Below are 19,020 nucleotides of genomic sequence, written 5' to 3' on the forward strand. Positions count from 1 at the left end.
ATATGACATATATTAACATATGTTACACATACATAGAATATATAACACATACATATTACATTATATGCATATAATATACATTATATTATATGCATACAATATACATTATATTGTATGTATAATATACATTATAATATATACATACATTAAACATTATATTATTTATTACATTATATTATGTATGTTACACAAATGGAAACCTATAAACATTGTACACATGAATTTTATTTATGTATACAGAAATAAACTAGAGTTCCTTAATTTTTTAAAAAATGGCAGATTAGTATTTTATTGTATGGAAGTAACCTCTGTGAATGGACACTGAGGCCACTGTTGGTCTTTTGCAGAAAAGGCATGCAGGCATGAATATATGTGTACATTTACCTTTGTATAAATGTTCAAGTATATCTCTAAGATAAATTCCTAGACATAAATTCTTGGGACACATGGCCTGTATCTTAAAATTTTGATATAGTTCTGAATTTCCTTTCAAAGAAGTTGCATAATTTGTACCCCTACCTACAGTATGTGAGTGCCTGTTTCCTCCTAAACATTGCCAGTGTTTGCAACACCAGACTTAAAAAAAAAAAAAAAAAAAAAACTTTGCCAATGTGATAAGCAAAAATTTGTTTCTCGTTGTTTTACTTTGCATTTAATTTGCTTTTCTTTAACTGGGAGGGACAGTCACTCATGCTCACTGGAAATTTAGGAAAACACAGAAGGCTATGTTCATACGCACGGTACACTCCTGTGATTTTATGGAAGAATTTGAATACCCTTCTTTTTATCACTCCAGTGATAGCAACAAAGGCTTACTCATATCCTAGTTCTAACAAGACAAAAATTGTTTGTATGCTGAGGCACACTGTTTCTAGAATGAAATACAGACGAACAAATTACAGCCTGCAAAATAACAGGAACCAGATAGAAATATGACCTTCAGAAGCCCTTAACATAGTGGTGGGTTGTGATAAATGAGATATTTCTGGAAACCGATTTGGTAAATGCATAAACATCCAAGAATAACAAGTGATTAAAGAAATCATCAGCAGGAGAAAACACTATACAACTATTGAGAATTATGACTATGCCAACCATTCATTCATTCTATAAGAATTGATAAGCACCTGGAATGCTCTATTTAATGCTCTATGCCAAAAGAGATCAAAAAGAATAAGACTCAGGCTGGGTGCGGTGGCTCACACCTGTAATCCCAGCACTTTGGGAGGCCGAGACTGAGGCGGGCAGATCATGAGGTCAGGAGATCCAAACCAGCCTGGCTAACATGGTGAAACACCCTCTCTACTAAATATACACAGAAGATTAGCTGGGCGTGGTGGCGGGCGCCTGTAGTCCCAGCTACTCAGGAGGCTGAGGCAGAGAATGGTGTGAACCCGGGAGGCGGAGCTTGCAGTGAGCCGAGATGGCACCACTGCACTCCAGCCTGGGCGACACAGCGAGACTCCGTCTCAAAAGAAGAAGACTCAGTTTTATGTCTAATGGGCTCACGGTGCAGTGAGGAACGAGATAGGTAAACAGTGAAAATACAATGGGAAGCTTTCCCTAGAAGTCAGGGGCAAAATGCTGTGGAAACAGCAAGAGCCAACTAAATGTTGGAAATTTTCGTTAGTTCGGGGGAGACTAGGGCAAAGCTTTCCCAGAGGAAGCCACTTGGGAACTGAGATGTGAAGGATGACAGGATCAGGCAGATGAGGTAGGGCATTTCAAACAGAAGGCGTAGCAAGTGCTCTTCAGAATCTAGTAAATTTCAGCTAGAAGCAGCGGCTCAGGCCTGTAATCCCAACACTTTGGGAGGCCGCGGAGGTCAGATCACTTCAGGTCAGGAGTTCAAGACCAGACTGGCCAACATGGTGAAACCCCATCTCTACAAAAAAATACAAAAACTAGCTGGGCGTGGTGGTGCGTGCCTGTAATCCCAGCTACTACTTGGGAGGCTGAGGCAGGAGAATCACTTGAGCCTGGGAGGTGGAGGTTGCAGTGAGCTGAGATCGTGCCACTGCACTCCAGCCTGGGCGACAGAGTGAGATTGTCTCAAGAAAAAAAAAAAAAAAAATCTGTTTAAACTTCTATTCACAGCAGCCTGGAGTTAGCCACATTTAGGGTACAGGTCAGGAAGGATGAGGAATAAAGTCCAAAAGGTAAATGTGTTTTCATGACACAATGGAAAATGATGAGAATAGAGCCTAAGATAATACATACAAACTTCCTACAGTTACATGAACACATGGCTACATATACAAACAACAATCGCAAGTTATTTTGGAAAATTATTCATGAACTGTCTGTATTAATTATACTCATTAAGTTTAACTGATTTACATTATCAACATCAAGTCAATGTAATGTTTATTACATTTCCATAAAGAAAGACAGTAAGTAGTTTATTAAAATCTCTTCCTTGTAGAAAAGAACGGTAGACAATCCTACACATTTGCATGCTTATGAATACGAAAGAAAGGGAAGTGAATTTTAATAACATGATAAGTCCTCCTCTAACATTTTATGCATGTTAAGTCTGGGTGATTGCCAAAATAATTGAGACACATTTAGTTACTTGATGTTTAATATTTCTTTTGCAATCTAATTTCTTATTTTAAAATGTTAGTCAGAAAAAAAGAAGTCACTAAGTAGTAAAGGAAATGGAAAGCCCAGTCACTCAGAAGGAATGTTGGAAAACTCATTGTGCCAGAGAAAATAGAATATATCATCTGTATCTGTTGTTTTAAAAGCCATTTCGAAGGATATGGGGCAGATATTTGAAAATTCTAATGTCACTTATTGCTAGGACAGATTCACATAAGAGGTATCTTAACAGATTTAAAATTCTGGAGCTGGTCTGGATAATGACTGTGAAGAACTTTTAACTGAGTTAATCTTGACTGCCAAGCATGGGTTACAATAGCACCTAGTGCAGCATGAATCTTTCCATTGGCATTAAATGCTTAAGCTTAAATGACCACTGGGCTTAGCAAAGACTGAATACAAGCAGTAACACCTCCCTTTAAACGTATCTTTTTATCACTTATCTTGTAAAAAAAAAAAAAATTCCAGGAAATAAATTTTCAGTAAAACTGAGCTAGCTCTCTTGGCAACCTCCCTGGCTTTCCTATCCACATCATGCAAATGTACATAAGACTGCTGCCAAGAAAAGGAGGGAAAAAAGAAACAGGAAATTATGAACTATGAAAGTTGAAAATCATTGTTACCCTCTTTTAGAAATGGCTATTTCTAGGCGCCATGGCTGCAGTGAGCAATGGTCACCACTGCACTCTGGCCTGGGTGCCAGAGGGAGACCCTGTCTCAAAAAAAAAAAAAATAAAAAATAAAAAATAAAAAGAAATGGCTGTTTCTGTTACATTTCATGATTTCCCCCAGCAGCTTGTTGGTTACTAAATGAGAGTGACTTCTAAATAAAACCAGCGTGTTTATTCAATCCCATCTGAGAACGCTGAGAAAGGGTTGCTGAAGCTGGTGGAATCAGGGCTCTGCCAGGACAAAGAAGTCACCTCTCAGTGACTCATGTAAGATGCATTTTAAAATTGTTGCATGTGAGACACTTCCAATGATTGCCCTGACAAGGCACCCCAAAATTTGGCATGGTTCTTTCAGAAGGGATCAGGTCGGTTTCCGGGTGAGCTAATTCCTTCATCAGCAACACCAGCTGATGCGCTCTGAGAACCTCCTTCATAAGACACCGAAGACTTACATAGGGGAAATGTTCTAGGATAAGGTTGTGGAGTTGTGTGGGTGTTTTGTTTTGTTTTGTTTTGTTTTTTTGACACAGTGTCTTGCCCTGTCACCCAGGCTTGAGTGCAGTGGTACAATCACAGCTCACTGCAGCCTTGACTTCCTGGGCTCAAAGGATCCTCCCACCCCAGCCTCCTGAGTAGCTGGGACTACAGGTGCGGGCCATCACCTAATTTTATTGCTAATTTTATTTTGTATTTTTCGTAGAGAAGGGATTTCACCATGTTTTCCAAGCTGGTTTCGAACTCCTAGGCTCAAGCAATCCACTGGTCTTAGCCTCGCAAAGTGCTGGGATTATAGGCCTGAGGCACTGCGCCTAGGATAAGATTTTAACATGCCTCCATCTAGTAGGTTCCATGCAAGATGGATTTTCAAAGGATTTGTCTCATCAAAGATGAAACTCTACTTTCTTGCAAGTCTTTTTTCAAATGCAACTTTTCGAGAAGCCTACCCTGACCATATTATTTAAAACTGTGACTCATCCTCCCACTCCTAATCTCTTAATCCTGCTCTATTATTATTATTATTATTCGCTCTGTCGCCCAGGCTGGAGTGCAGTGGGGCAATGTTGGTTCACTGCAACCTCCGCCTCCAGGGTTCAAGCAATTATCTGCCTCAGCCTCCTGAGTAGCTGGGATTACAGGCGCCCACGACCATGCCTGGCTAATGTTTTGTATTTTGAGTAGAGACGGGGTTTCACCATCTTGGCCAGGCTGATCTTGAACTCCTGACCTCGTGATCCACCTGCCTTGGCCTCCCAAAGTGCTGGGATTACAGGCGTGAGCCACCGTGCCTGGTCTATTATTTTTTAATGTATAAATCTTAAACATACAGGTCAATGAATTCTTGCATATGTGTCTACTCATATAATTACCATTCAGATCAAGAAATACAACTTTTTACAGCATTCCAAAAGGCAGCTCCTTCAGGGACCTTCTCCCAGTCCAGCCTGTTCTATTTTTTCAAAGCATTTGCCACCTTTTAAGATGGTGGCACAGTGGCTCACGCCTGTAATCCCAGCACTTTGGGAGTCTGAGGTGGGTGAATCACAAGGTCACGAGTTCACAACCAGCCTGACCAACATGGTGAAACCCCCGTCTCTACTAAAAAATACAAAAATTAGTCTGGTCTGGTGGCCATGCCTGTAACCCCAGCTACTCGGGAGGTTGAGGCAGGAGAATTGCTTGAACCCAGGAGGCAGAGGTTGCAGTGAGCTGAGATCACACCACTGCACTCCAGCCTGGGCAACAGAGCGATACTCCATCTAAAAAAAAAAGATACTTGACTGGCTCGTTGATGTACCCAAGCAACTAGAAAAGTGCCTGACACATAGTAAGCACTCAATAAATATTTGTTGAATGAAAGAATATAATTTTATTTCGAGACAGAGACTCACTCTGTTGCCCAGGCTGGAGTGCAGTGGCACAAGCTTAGCTCACTGCCTGCCACTTCAGTCTCCCAGGTTCAATCGATTCTCCTGCTTCAGCCTCCTGAGTAGCTGAGACCACAGGCGCCCGCCATCAAGCTTGGTTAATTTTTGTATTTTTAGTCCAGGCGGTGGCTCATGCCTGTAATCCCAGCACCTTGGGAGACCAAGGCAGGTGGGCCACTTGAATTGGGGAGTTTGAGACCAGCCTGGGCAACATAGTGAAACCCTGTCTCTATAAATAAATAAACAAGTAAATAAATGGAGACATCAGAATGATACCGATCAGACCTAGGTACAGGTGTGGATTGGATGCGTCCTTGTGTAGTCTCTTCTATGTAACATTTTCTTGGACAGGTTGAGCACTTGGTAGTGGATCTGCAAGGAGGGGGTGTCCCCTTTAATCTGGAATCGCTTCTTGATTCCTTAGGTTTGCTGGCATGTATCCAGATAGGGGCAGAGTCTTCCTAAAGGGCTTCCCTCCTTTGGAGTCTGCTGTTCCTTGCATGCCATAACCCAGTCTTGAGAACCTGACCTACCTTCCATTGCTCCCCTCTCCCAGTCAGTTGCAGGTTGTGGCCACTTTGTGCCGTATCTCTCCTCTGTGGTGTCCCTTGAATTTCCCCCTTTTCAGTTCCCCGGGCAACCCCTCCGTATGTGGTTGTCCCAGCCTCCCAAGTGATTCTCCCATCTTTAGTCTTATCCTCTCTAGACTGTCTCCCTATTATTTTTGCTAAAACACAGCCTTGATCATGTTCATGGTCTGGTCCTAAACTGTCAGTGGTTTGCAGGTGCTACCAAAAAACACGTCTAAATGTCTTAGATCAACCAGTGTCACCAACAGGCCCCATGTTCTCTTGCATCGGCACCTTTGTTCTGTTGTTAGCTTCAGAAAAGAAGTGCTGGAAGAGACTATCTGGTCCAATCTCATTTTACAAATGAGGAAACTGAGGCCTGGAGAGATTGAGTGATTGACCAGCAACTAGTCAGAGAACAAGTTTGGCTCATGAAAAGGAAGCCCAGAGCAGCCTCGGGGTTGGTATCAGACAAGATCCAGCCAGTCGGCTACCCGTTGAATACCCTCTCCACACAACTCTGATCCCTAAAATTGTGGATCTTTGAGTTCCATCAAGCACGGCCTGCTGTAGGAAGCCTCTGTGATGATCCAGTTGGGAGTCTGGACTCTCGGGCACAGATGTGAGCCTCTAGGTGACTGGGAATCTGTCTAGGAGTCCTGGTTCCTCTACTGCATTTTAAGCAAACTCTGATCTTTGACTTTCCTCAATTCTTATCTCAACGACTCCGTCCATAGTCGGGGAGCCGTAAAAGTCTACTCAAGAAGGAGGGTAATGTCTATACTGCCGGGGAGGCGCGATTCACCCGCTCAGACACCAGTCAGCGACGAGACACTGAGTCCAAAATTTCCACCTACGTTGCGTGGTTCACGTGCCGCACCTTAACTCCTTTTGACTCCAACCCCAAAACACTTGAGAGCGTTTGGACTCGGCAGAAAGCCTGCTGGCTGCAATCACAGGATACGTTTCTGGAAGTCTTGAGGTGCGGCCTCTTTCTTCACCCTCCACGCGGCGAACCTTGACGCGCACTCGATGACCGGTCCCCAAACGTGACTTGGCATCAAGAGGACACAGCTCTCCTTACCGAGGGAGCTCAGGTCCCGGGCGCGCTGCGGCCCCGCCAGCTTTCCAGGCTGGCTCAGTCCTCGACCCAGGGTGACGGCCAAGTCAGCCAAGGGCGGCGGGAAAGTGACGCTGGGCTGGAGAGGCGGGGTGGCGAGTGCGGCCCCCGGGGAGCCGAGAGCGGCTGCAGCAGCCAGGTCTCAAGCTGGGCCAGGCAAGGGGGTCGCGGGCTGGACTCGGAAGACTGACGCGGGTGCCCACCTGACTCCAGGACTCACGGAGGGCGTGGGGCAGGAGCTGGACCTGGGCCGCCTCGGGCCGCCTCGGGCCGCCCCGGGGCTTGCAGTCCAGCCCCTCTCCGCCCTGGGGAGGGAAACAGGGAGGGGAGAAGGCCGAGCCCGCCTCCAGCCCCAGCCCCAGCCCCAGCCGGGCTCGGCGGCTGCGGCTGCTGGAGGGTGACGAGAGGCACCTCCCCGAGCGGAGAAACCAGTTTGGCCGGTCCCGCGGAGCGGAGAGAAAAGGGCGGCTGCAGAGGAAGGGTGCACGGACGCGGGGCGGGGAAAGGCGGAGGAGCCACTGGTGAGCCACGAGAGCCGGAGGTGCCGCCGCCAACTGGACACGCTTCCCGGGGCCCCCGGCCAGCCCCCGTGCGCCATGCAGCGCTAGCGCGGCGGCCAGGGCTGGGGCCGAGCGGGCGGTGTCTGCAGCCAGGTGCGCAGCGAGCGCTCGGAGCGGCGGGCACCCGGCGGATGCCCCAGCCGGGGCCCAGCGAGCGCCAGGTAAGGAGGGGAGCGGCGCCGGGGGCCCCCGGACCTCCTCAAGCCCACTGGCCCGGCGGTGTCCTGCAGGTCCCCTGGCCGTTCCCGCCGCACTTTGGAGATAAGGGATGCGGCGGCAGCAGCTGTCCGCGCCCTAGTACTCCCGAGCCCGCACAGGTGGGTGGAGGTTCTGGGAGCCCCCGTGGCCTCGGGGACTGCGAGACACGGCCAGCTGGGCGGGCAGCGCTGCGGAGAGTTCCGTGGGGTTTCACTTGCCTAGAGGAGGGAACTCTCGGGGTGTTTGGGTTCTTCGATCGGTAGCTACACACACGTCCGGGGGTTCAGCCAGGTAGGGCTTGCGGCTCCTTGGGGGATGCCGCTGGCTTCTGTGCGGTGGCTACCGCCCCTCTGGGAGTCCCCAGTGACCAGGTTCTGCTGGGGCGCTCTGTGGGAGCAGATGCCAATGAGTCCGAAAAGGACTTGCGGACCAAACGTACCTGACCGCAGCCCACCTGCCGGAGGGATGGAGGGGTGAGATCGCTCTCCTCCTCAGCTCCTGCGGCAGGGCAGGGTACGCGCAGACAGCTTCCGTGCGCTTTATTGTGGGATGGGGAGGGGAGGTGATGGGGAAAACCGACACTGTTTTTCCGGTGACTCTCGGGTCGCGTCCGCCAGCCCAGCTGAGATGGCTGCAGGCATCTCCTTCCCTCAGCAGTTTGGTGCCCGGCGCTGTCACCTCGCTGTGTGCACGCAGAGGGACTACTTGTTGGAGGGGCGCGGGGAGATGTTGCAGAGAATGGCCCAGTGCTTTCACACCCCCCGCCCCCACTTCTCCAACTTCTTCCTTCTCCCCAAAGTGAAAGAAAAGTCCTGAAGTGTCCGCCCAACTTTTCCAAGGGAGGCGTGTGCCTGTGTTCCCTGCCGGGGTTGGGCGGGGTGGGGGGAGGCTCGGAGCGCAGATCCGTGACAGCCCTACGGGTGAGACTGAGGTGCAGTAAGGATGCAAAATGGGAGAGAGGGATTGACACGCAAAAGTAAGGGAGACTTGGGCCGCCTTTCTGCCGGGTGAGTCCCCGCTCAACCCTACCCGACCCCCTTGGCCTGCACACGCTGCCCCTGGGGGGCTGCAAGCCCTTCCTGGGTAGCTCCCCACACCGCCGAGTCCCTCTGCCGGAAACTGGCCTCCCTGTTGGCGTGGGAAAATATTCGCTCTCATCTTCCTGGTTCTATTGCCTTCAAAATTTTTCCCCTACCCATGGGAAATTAAAAAGAAAACACTAGTGGGATGTTTGGAGATCACCCAGCACACGATAGGTTATCGATGAAGGTTAACTGCTTTCAGGAAAAAAACTAAAAATACGACGCGTGATAAAGCCTCTAGGGATAGTGAATATGAGCCCGTAAAAATGGGGGACACAACAGCGGATGTGAAGGAGAAACGCTAATTTTCATCGGCTAAGGAATACTTTTGTGTTAGACCTAAGAAGCCATTCATTAATTCTGGGCCTATTGTTGAAGGCTTTATTAAACCCTATTATAAATGCATAGACTGTGCACAAGATGACTAATGCTTGTTAGCTGATTACTTTCTGGGGGAGAATTCCCGCCTGCCTGCAGTTAACTCCTCTGAATCCTCTTAATGATTTCCATTATGTAGTGGAGCTTTCCTTGCTATAATTTTGGGAAAGAACATTAACCGCCTTGTGCATTTGTCATTTTCCAGTGGCTGTATTTTAGTAACTTTTAGTGATTCTTTGTGTGGGTTATAAAGGGCCGAGCAAGACTCGTGTGGTTATTACTGTCCAACACAGATGCCACCTGTGTGAGGTCAGCTCTGGCTCCTTTCAAGGTTTCCTTATGGATTTTAAGGAACATACACAGCTGTGTGCACTTGTTAGTACATCCTAGTGATAGAACTGGGAGAGGTTTCGTTTTTTTTTTGTTTAATAGAGGTTTTAAAATAATAATGTGGTAAAGCAAATGGCTTAGCAAAAAGAAGTCTTCGGTAGTAAGGCAAGTTCAGGACTGATTTTATGTTTAATCTGATTTTCAGTCTAGGGGATCTTAGTGCTAATGGAGTCACTACCAGATCTGGCTATAGAATGTTCCTTTCCTTTACTTCTGTCCACTCCTCTTTCCTCTTTCTTTTCCTTCCTTTTGAAGCAAGGAGAAGTGGAAAACATACGAATTTAGATGCCCACAGATTTCAGTTCTTTTAATTGCTAATTGTATAACCTTAAATGAATTCTTAAGTTTTCTGAACCTCTGTTGAGGGCAGAAGATACTATCAATCTCTTTGGATTGTTGAAGGAATTAAATCAGAGAACATATGAATATTCTTTATACATAGTGTTTGAATGTTGGTTTCTTACTTTCTTTATTAGACTGATATCTAAAAATACTATTATTGCCAGTATCTGGTATATTTTTAATATTTTATTGCTTTACGAATTAAAATTCCAATTTAGTTTTTATTAAGCAACATTCTCAGAATGCAGGTAATTCTTATAACTCTAGAGAGATTTTTACGAGTTACCTTTGCTCTTCGGCGTCGGTCACTGAAAAAGAAACCGATGCACTCATGAATGCAGAGGAACTTGCTTTTTAGGTACCAGAACAAGTTGTTTTTTAAAATTTTTTTATAAATCAAGTAAATAGAGACAGAGCCTTGTTATGTTGCCCAGGCTGAACTAAAACTCCTGGCCTCAAGTAATCCTCCTGCCTTGGCCTCCGAAAGTGCTGGGAAGTGCTGGGATTAGAGGCATGAGCCACTGTGCTTGGCCCTAGAACAATTTATGTCCCAAATCTCTCTAAAAAAGAGATGCCTTTTAAATTGCTTAAGCACTTAATTTTAGAGTTTGTTTCTATACTTGCTTCTAGTTTAGTCTCCCGGAAAGTTTTTCTTTGTGGTGTCTTCAGGTATCTTGTGAGTTTTCAGGTCTGTTGACATTTCGTTAGATTAACTGTATTCATGCCTGTAGGCTTTTTCTTACTTTTAAGTAAAAATTAATTTGCTATCAGAAGTTAACATAAAAAGAAGATAGGTTGTCTTTTCATTTCGTTAACCAAGTTACTCCTGAATCCCCATTCCTGTGCTCAGCTAAAAGTAATACCTAGTCTAAGATCTTTTGAGGTCCTCTGTCACTGAAGACCTGGTATTGTGGAGGAAGATTCTGAAAGCATATATATGTGCATGTATGTATATAGATATGTGCATGTATATATACGTGTGTATGTGTACATATCAGTCTTGTTTCTCATTTTCTTTTCTTTTCTTTCTTTTTTTTTTTTTTGAGACAGAATCTTGCTCTGTCACCCAGACTGGAGTGCAGTGGCGTGATCTCACTGCAACTTCCTCTTCGCTGGTTCAAGCAATTCTCGTGTCTCAGCCTCCCGAGTAACTGGGATCACAGGCGTGTGCCACCATGCCCAGCTAATTTTTGTATTTTTAGTAGAGACGGGTTTCACCATGTTGGCCAGGCTGGTCTCAAACTCCTGGCCTCAAGCAATTCACCAAAGTGGCCTCCCAAAGTGCTGGGATTATAGGCATGAGCCACTGCACCATGCCTCATTTTCTTAAAAAACAGATAACTTTTATCATCTGAATCTTAAGGCCATATTAGTACTTTCCCTGATACTTATAAATGCATTGCACTTTTAAATAAATTGCTGCCCAACCCTTCCACAATGAGAAATACGTTTCATAACTGGTCCCTGCAAGCAGTCCAGAGGCAGCAGTGAAACAGAGGTTGCCAGGCTTGGAGGCCTTTGACCTGGATTGAAACGCAGGCCTCATAGCTTCCTAGGTGCATAACCTAGGGCAAGTTACTTTGCCTCTCTAGGCTTCAGTTTCCTAATCTGTAAATGGGATAATAATAGTACCGCCTCACAAGGCTGTGATGAGTTCCAAATGAGATAGCTGAGGTAGAGGACTTAGCACACAGCTCAGTAAAAGGTAGTCATTAATACATTGTTGTGTTGTTGCTATGACTTTGTAAATATCACTCACCCAGTCATTGCCTTTCTCCTGGGCTATGTAGGAAACAGGAATCATTCTACAAGTTAGTATTTACTTTGCAAACATCAGTGCCCATTTGCACCAGGCACTGGAAAGACAGAGTTCCCCAGAGCAGGGGCAAGGTTCTAATCTCCGATCTACACTATTGTTCTTAAGCCCAGGTGGCTCAGAGGACCAGAGTGCTCGTTTGCCTCTTAACCTTGCAGGAGAACTTGTGAGGGGGCCTGGTTGCTGTCTCACCTGGGTGCTACCTCCTCCGGCACGGTAGAAGCCCGAGGAATGCTCCTGAGCCCCCTTTACCCCTCACTTCAGTTGTCTCTTCTCTCCCTCATCCTCCACGCTCCTGTTTTCCTATTTTTAATTTTTGTTTATTTATTTACTTTAGACAGGGTCTTGCTCTGTCATCCAGGCTGGAGGGGAGAGGCACGAACATGGCTTACTGCAGCCTTGACCTCTTGGGTTCAGGTGATTCTCCCACTTCAGCCTCTCAAGTGGCTGGGACCGCAGGTGTGTGCCACAGTGTGCAGCTATTTTTTTTTTTTTTTTTTTTTTTTTTTGTAGAGACAGGGTCTCACCATGTTGCCCAGGCTTCTCTTGAACTCTTAGGCTCAAGCAGTTCTCCCGCCTGGGCCTCCCAATATGCTGGGATTACAGGTGTGAACCACCATGCCTGACCCACACTCCTGTTTTTTTTTGTTTTGTTTTTTAATTACTATTCTGTTTAAAACTTGACAGTTTCTGAACCCTGTGGCTTCTTGAAAGGTTCATTGCTCTCTGTGGTTTTCTTAGTTGTGGATCCTGGGTAGGCATTGCTAATGACAGAGAACCTTGGTATACCTCTCTGCTTCATGAAAGTCTATGGGGTTCACAGAGGGCCTGAGTTGGGTTTCTTCTTTGGTGAGAAAGCAGATCAGAGGCCTGGCGCAGTGGCTCACCCCTGTAATCCCAACACTTTGGGAGGCTGAGGTGGGCGGATCATGAGGTCAGGAGTTCGAGACCAGCCTGGCCAACATAGTGAAACCTCGTCTCTATTAAAAATACAAAAATTAGCTGGGTGTGGTGGCATGTGCCTGTAGTCCCAGCTACTCGGGAGGCTGAGGCAGGAGAATTACTTGAGCCTAGGAGGCAGAGGTTGTAGTGAACTGAGACCTTGCCATTGTATTCCAGCCTGGGCGACAGAGCGAGACTCCATCTCAAAAAAAAAAGAAGGAAGGAAGGAAGGCAAGCAAACAAGCAAGCAGATCGGGTGTTTGCTCTCTTTCTGCTAGGGACCTTGTCCCTCTTTGCATGGAGGGATGGTTTCCTTAGGTCCCCGGGGGACAGCCCAGACCACTTCTGCTGGGAAGATCTGTGTTCCTTTTTTTTTTTTTTTTTTTTTTTTTTTTTTTTTTGAGACGGAGTCTCGTTCTGTAGCCCAGGCTGGAGTGCAGTGGCCGGATCTCAGCTCACTGCAAGCTCCGCCTCCCGGGTTCACGCCATTCTCCGGCCTCAGCCTCCCGAGTAGCTGGGACTACAGGCGCTGCCACCTCGCCCGGCTATTTTTTGTATTTCTTAGTAGAGACGGGGTTTCACCGTGTTAGCCAGGATGGTCTCGATCTCCTGACCTCGTGATCCGCCCATCTCGGCCTCCCAAAGTGCTGGGATTACAGGCTTGAGCCACCATGCCCGGCCGATCTGTGTTCTTTATCAGTCTTTCAATCTAGTATATTTGCATTTAATAGGTGACAAATGGGCCTGGAAGCTGTGGTGGGGATGGAGTGGGAAACCAGCTGTCAGTCTGACATTGACTCCTGGAGAGGAGGGTCACCTGTGTTCCCGGGCAGCCTTTCAGTGGCGAAGGCCACCATCCCCCCAGCGTGACTGGGAAGCCTGGCACTTCTGCATTGAGTACTGTGGAGCCTGACCTTTGGCTAGTAGCTTGGTCTTTATCGACAGGGCTGTCGTTTATGGCTTTGTTACTTTGCTGCCGAGTGTCTTTCGTTCCACCGGAGTTGCGGTTTGTTTGATTTAGTGCAAGTAGTGTTTGAAAACAGTTTTCTAACCTTTGTTAAAATTGAGTTGCACTAGAAAATCCTCTTTGGAAACCCTCAGGCACCAAATACTGTCCTTCACTTAGTATCAGAATGTCTCTTCTTGCTGTTTAGGGAAGCTTCCATGGATTGGATGCACTATTTATTTTATAGAGTGTGGTGTGATTTGTGTACAAATCCTTATTTTCTCTTCCTGGAACTTAGTGAATTACTGACATGATCCTCTGAGATTTCTGTGCATGATCTGTAAATCCAGGAGGAACACTTAACATTTTCTATAAGAACATGGCTCACACCGGTAATCCCAGCACTTTGAGAGGACAAAGCGGGCAGATCATGAGGTCAAGAGATCGAGACCATCCTGGCCAACATGGTGAAACCCCGTCTCTACTAAAAATACAAAAATTAGCTGGGCGTGGTGACGCACGCTTGTAGTCCCAGCTACTCCAGAGGCTGAGGCAGGAGAACCGCTTGAATCCGGGAGGCAGAGGTTGCAGTGAGCTGAGATTGCACCACTGCATTCCACCCTGGCGACTGAGTGAGACTCTGTCTCAAACACAAACAAACAAACAACAACAACAACAACAACATAGGTAACCCTTTGACTTGGGTGGTTTAAATATTCACTCACCGGGGAGATGGGTAGGTTTTGTATATTTCATGCTGGGAAATAATGCTCCTATCTTTATATTGAAAAATTAAAGTGTGAGTCCTCTAAGTCAGGCACTAGTAGCTGCTGTATCAACTTCCAGATGCTATAACAACTTCCAGTTTTTTTGTTTGTTTGTTTTTAATTTAGAGGCAGGGTCTCAAGATATTACCCAGGCTGGTCTCCAACTCCTAAGCTCAAGTGATTCTCTCACCTTAGTCTCCCGAGTAGTTGGGAATACAGGCATGTGCCACTGCACCCAGCAACCTCCAGAACTTTTGTTACAATAAGGACTCTTAGGTGTGTGAAGTTCATCAGACTACAAAGATTGTAAGAATTAAAAGAAAATCTGTGCCCTGATTTGTACCAGTACAACTTTGAGAGGAGGAGAGGTTCCTCGTGATCTTGTCTTCTTAGTGTAGAAGTATATTTCATGGGAATTTTTTTTTTTTTTTTTGAGATGGGGTCTCACTCTGTCCTCCAGGCTGGAATGCAGTGGTGCGATCTCGGCTCTCTGCAACCTCTGCCTCCTGGGTTCAAGTGATTCTCCTGCCTCAGCCTCCCGAGTAGCTGGGATTACAGGCATGGCCACCAGACTGGGCTAATTTTTGTATTTTTAGCAGAGATAGGGTTTCACCTTGTTGGCCAGGCTGATCTTGAACTCCTGACCTCAAGTGATCTGCCCACCTTGGCCTCCCAAAGTGTTGGGATTACAGGTGTGAGCTACTGTGCCTGATCTTTTTTTTTTTAATGTAAAATATGCATAACATAACATTTACCATTTTGATCCTTTTTAAGTGCACAATTCGGTGGCATTGGGTACATTCACACTGTTGTACAACCATCACCACCATCCACCTTCAGAACTTTTCATCATCTCAAATAGAAACACTGTCCACGAAAGAGTAACTACCCCTTTCTTCCTATTTCCTGGTCCCTATAACCTCTATTCTGCTTGCTCCATGAATTTGACTATTCTACAGTACCTCAGGTTAAGTAGAATCACACAATATTTGCCCTTTTATGACTAGCTTATTTCACTAGTGGAATGTCCTTAAGGTTCATCTATGTTGTAGCATGAGTCAGAATTTCCTTCCTTTTTAGGGCTGAATAATATTCCATTGTATGCACATACCACATTTTGTTTACTCATTCATCTGTGATGGATATTTGGGTAGTTTTCACTATTGTAATTTTTTCAATTAAAAAATTTTTTTTAGGACAAGGTCTCACTCTGTTGCCCAGGCTGGAGTGCAGTGCTGTGATCATAGCTTACTGCAGCTTTGAACTCCTGGGCTCAAGCCATCCTCCCGCCTCAGCCTCTCAAATGTCTGGGACTACAGGCACTCACCACCACAGCCAGCTAATTTAAAAAAAAAAAAAAAGTGTGTGTGTGTGTGTGTGTGTGTGTGTGTGTGTGTAGAGATGGGGGTCTTGATATGTTGCCCCAGGCTGAACTCCAGGGCTCAAGCTATCCTCCTGCCTTTGCCTCCTAGTATTGATATGACAGGTGTGAGTCACCACACCTGGCCCACCTCTGGCTATTGTGACTAATGCTGCCATGGACCTGGGCATACATGTATCTATTTGTTCATGTCAGTTTTTGAGCCCCCTTTACTCAGTTTGGTAAAATGTATCCTTCGTAAATGAGATGGGCAGGGCCACATATTATAGTATTTATTACCATGCTTTCCTCCAGAGTAGCATGGAAATAAGAATGCAGGGAATGTGGGAGCGGGGTGGTGTTGAAGACACCTGAAGGCAGCACATGCCTCTCCTTTTCACCTGCAGCTGCTCTCACTGAGCTGGCAGTCATATGCCATTCTTTCTTTCTTTTCTTTTTTTTTTTTTGAGACGGAGTTTCGCTCTGTCGCACAGGCGGAGTGCAATGGCGCAATCTCAGCTCACTGCAACCTCTACCTCCCAGGTTCAAGTGATTCTTCTGCCTCAGCCCCCCAAGTAGCTGGGATTACAGGCACGCACCACATGCCTGTCATATGCCATTCTATCATCCAACTGGCCTGTGCTATGGGTGACTCTTTCCTCTGTGTCAGGGTGGGTGTAAAAGCCCCGGGGTTGTAGCCCCACCATCTGGCCATCTCTGCTAACCACAGCCACCTTCCAGAGATGACATTCCATAGAATTGACTTTTTTTTTTTTAATTTTAATAATGTCAAGTTGTTTTTCCCCTTAGGGTAGAATCCATGGCAAGGCAAAAGGTCAGTTACAGACTATAGCATGGCAGAGTTATCCAATGTTCCACCTCTATAACAATGTGCTTCTAGGTGTCCTGGTATAAAAGCCAGACGCCTTTATGTAATAATTAGATGTCAATCTGTTAAAGACACCTTAATCTGTAGTTTCTAGAGAACAATAGACTCTCATATGAGTTTATACTCATACTGTGCCCTGAAAATTAGTCAAATAAAGATTTGCATGTTTAAAAAGCAGGTTTTTAAAGTAAAACAAAACACACAAAAACTCATCAAAGCTTGAAGCCAACCAAAAATACTATCCCTAGGTGTCCACCCACTTTCCTGTTTAATGCCAACTCGCTGCAGAGGCCCTAGGGTAAGAGTGCTTGGCTTATCTAGCTGTTCCTCCAATGAGTGAGTGGGGAAGGGAAGGAGAAGAAGGAGGTAAGGGCAGAGAGGAAGGGGAGCCAGGTCTTGCAGAGCTTGCCAGGCTGTGTAAGGACTTTGGCTTTGATTTCTTGGAAGATGGCGGCTCAGTGCAGGGCATTGCTCCTTGGAGTGGCGTGATCTGTGTGAAGACCCGCCCGGGCAGAAGGCTCCCAATCCAGGAGTTCAAGCAGGAGACAAAGCCAGGCAAGTGAGGGTGGAAGCTTTTGCCAGGGGGGTAGTGTCCACCAGGATGGTGGCTGTGGAGCTGAAATGTCAGATTCTTGAGAAAGACAGAGAAGAAAGGACACAGAGAGAAGGGGATCGGACACAGGCATATGTGCAACTTTTATTTTGATAGATCGAAGTGCCAACAGGACTTCCGGAGAGATTGGATGTGGGGTGTGAGAGAGAGAGGAGCCAAAGATAACCTTCTCGGCAGAACCTGGGTCGCAAAAGGAAATCTGAGTTTCAAATGCTGGAAATTCGCTGGGCTGTGTTCAGATCACTTGCAACTAGGTTATAAAGAGGCTCCTCAGAAACATACATATAAGGCTTTGGTTCAGAGAACTTTGTGTTTACCATCAGCCTGTCTTCCTAGTTTGGAGGAAAGGGCATTGTTAGAAAAGAGAGTCGGTTTTCAGGAAGCAGAGGACTTGACTTCATTGACAGGAGAGTGGCCTGTAACCCACAGGCTGTCCTGCCAGGGCGGCTGTCGCAGATATTGCCACTCACAAGCCCCTAGTCCCCTTCCCTATCCTGTTCGTCTTTTGCCTAATTGGGAGGTTAAGCTCTTTCCAGCCACTCCCCATCTCCATACACATGGATTTTTTGTTTTAAACAACTATATTGAGATCTAATTCATGTACCATACAATTCAGCCTTTTAAAATATACAATTCAGTGGTTCTTAGTATATTTACAGAGCTGTGCACCCATTGCCACAATCTGTGTTAGAACCTTTTCATCACCCCCTAAGAGAAATCATGTACCTTTGAGCTGTGCCTCGTTTATCTCCTTGTCCCTGCAGCCCTGGCAGCCTCTCATCTACCTTCTGCTTCTACGGGTTTGCCAATTCTGGACATTTTGTGTAAATGGAATCGTATGATATGTGGTCTTTTGTGATCATCTTTTTACACTTAGCATAATGTTTTTAGTGTATATTATGGTCGGGTACGGTGGCTCACACCTGTAATCCCAGCACTTTGGGAGGCTGAGGTGGGCAGATCGCACAAGCTCAGGAGTTCGAGACCAGCCTGGGCAACATAGTGAGACCCTGTCGCAATTTTTTTAAATTGTAAAAAAAAAAAAAAATTAATAAAAAATTTCATCCATATTGTATTGTTTGTCAATACTTAATTTCTTTATATTGTCAAACACACTAGCTACTTTTGCACATGATACATTCTTGAAAAAATGCACAGGCAATGGAAATGTGTGCTAGTTGCAAACAGACTGACATGTTATAAAAGGAACGTTTTGTGCCCAGAGAGCTACAAATATGTGTGTGTGGATGTAAGTGTGCATTTGCTCACCTTCACAACTGATTACAGAGTGCACAGTGACTCTAAACACAAGGGGCCTTCTGGTGGCCTAGTGATTTTCTTTCATTCAGTGATTCAACATTTGCTTATTAAATACCCACTACATTGCCAGGTACTGCCAGTAAATACAGTCAGGAACAAAGCAGACGTGCCCTTCCCCTCAGGGAGCTTACAGGGTTGTTGAGAGTTCGATGAGAGATAGAGACTAAACAAAATACTGAACAAAAGAGACATGAAACAATTTGATATTAGAATTATAATCTGTGATAAGGGCCTTAAAGAAAAATAAGATATTTCTAAGAGAATAATGAGGACCTACTTTAAAATGGCCTAGGAGGAACCCAGGCATCCACTGACAAATGAATGAATAAACAGAATTGATGTATCCATGTGATTAGGATATCTCTCAGCCTTAAAAATGAAGGAAATTTTTGCTGAGCACAGAAGCTTATGCCTGTAATCTCAGCGTTTTGGGAGGCCAAGTCTGGGGGACAACTTGAGACCAGAAGTTCGAGACCTAGCTTAGCCAACATGGTGAACCCCTGTCTCTACTAAAAATACAAAAATTAG

The 19,020-nt window shown here is 45.8% G+C and overlaps 1 protein-coding gene across 8 annotated transcripts in view; it reads left to right on the forward strand.

Moving 5' to 3' along the window:
• The first annotated feature begins 7,319 nt into the window (after positions 1-7,319).
• ATP8B1 (ATPase phospholipid transporting 8B1) overlaps positions 7,320-19,020 on the forward strand; it is a 158,756-nt gene continuing 147,055 nt past the window's right edge. For 6 of the 8 annotated variants that reach the window (XR_012427120.1, XR_012427119.1, XM_005586597.5 and 3 more), the window contains exon 1: positions 7,320-7,610. The gene's annotated coding sequence lies outside the window, so the exon portion shown is untranslated. Of the gene's footprint in view, positions 7,611-8,562; positions 8,655-19,020 lie in introns of those variants that run through there. The other 2 variants (XM_015439744.4, XM_074022461.1) reach the window with 1 other exon arrangement.

The sequence above is a fragment of the Macaca fascicularis genome, chromosome 18, assembly GCF_037993035.2.
Source record: "Macaca fascicularis isolate 582-1 chromosome 18, T2T-MFA8v1.1".
Classification (NCBI taxonomy): Eukaryota; Metazoa; Chordata; class Mammalia; order Primates; family Cercopithecidae; genus Macaca; species Macaca fascicularis.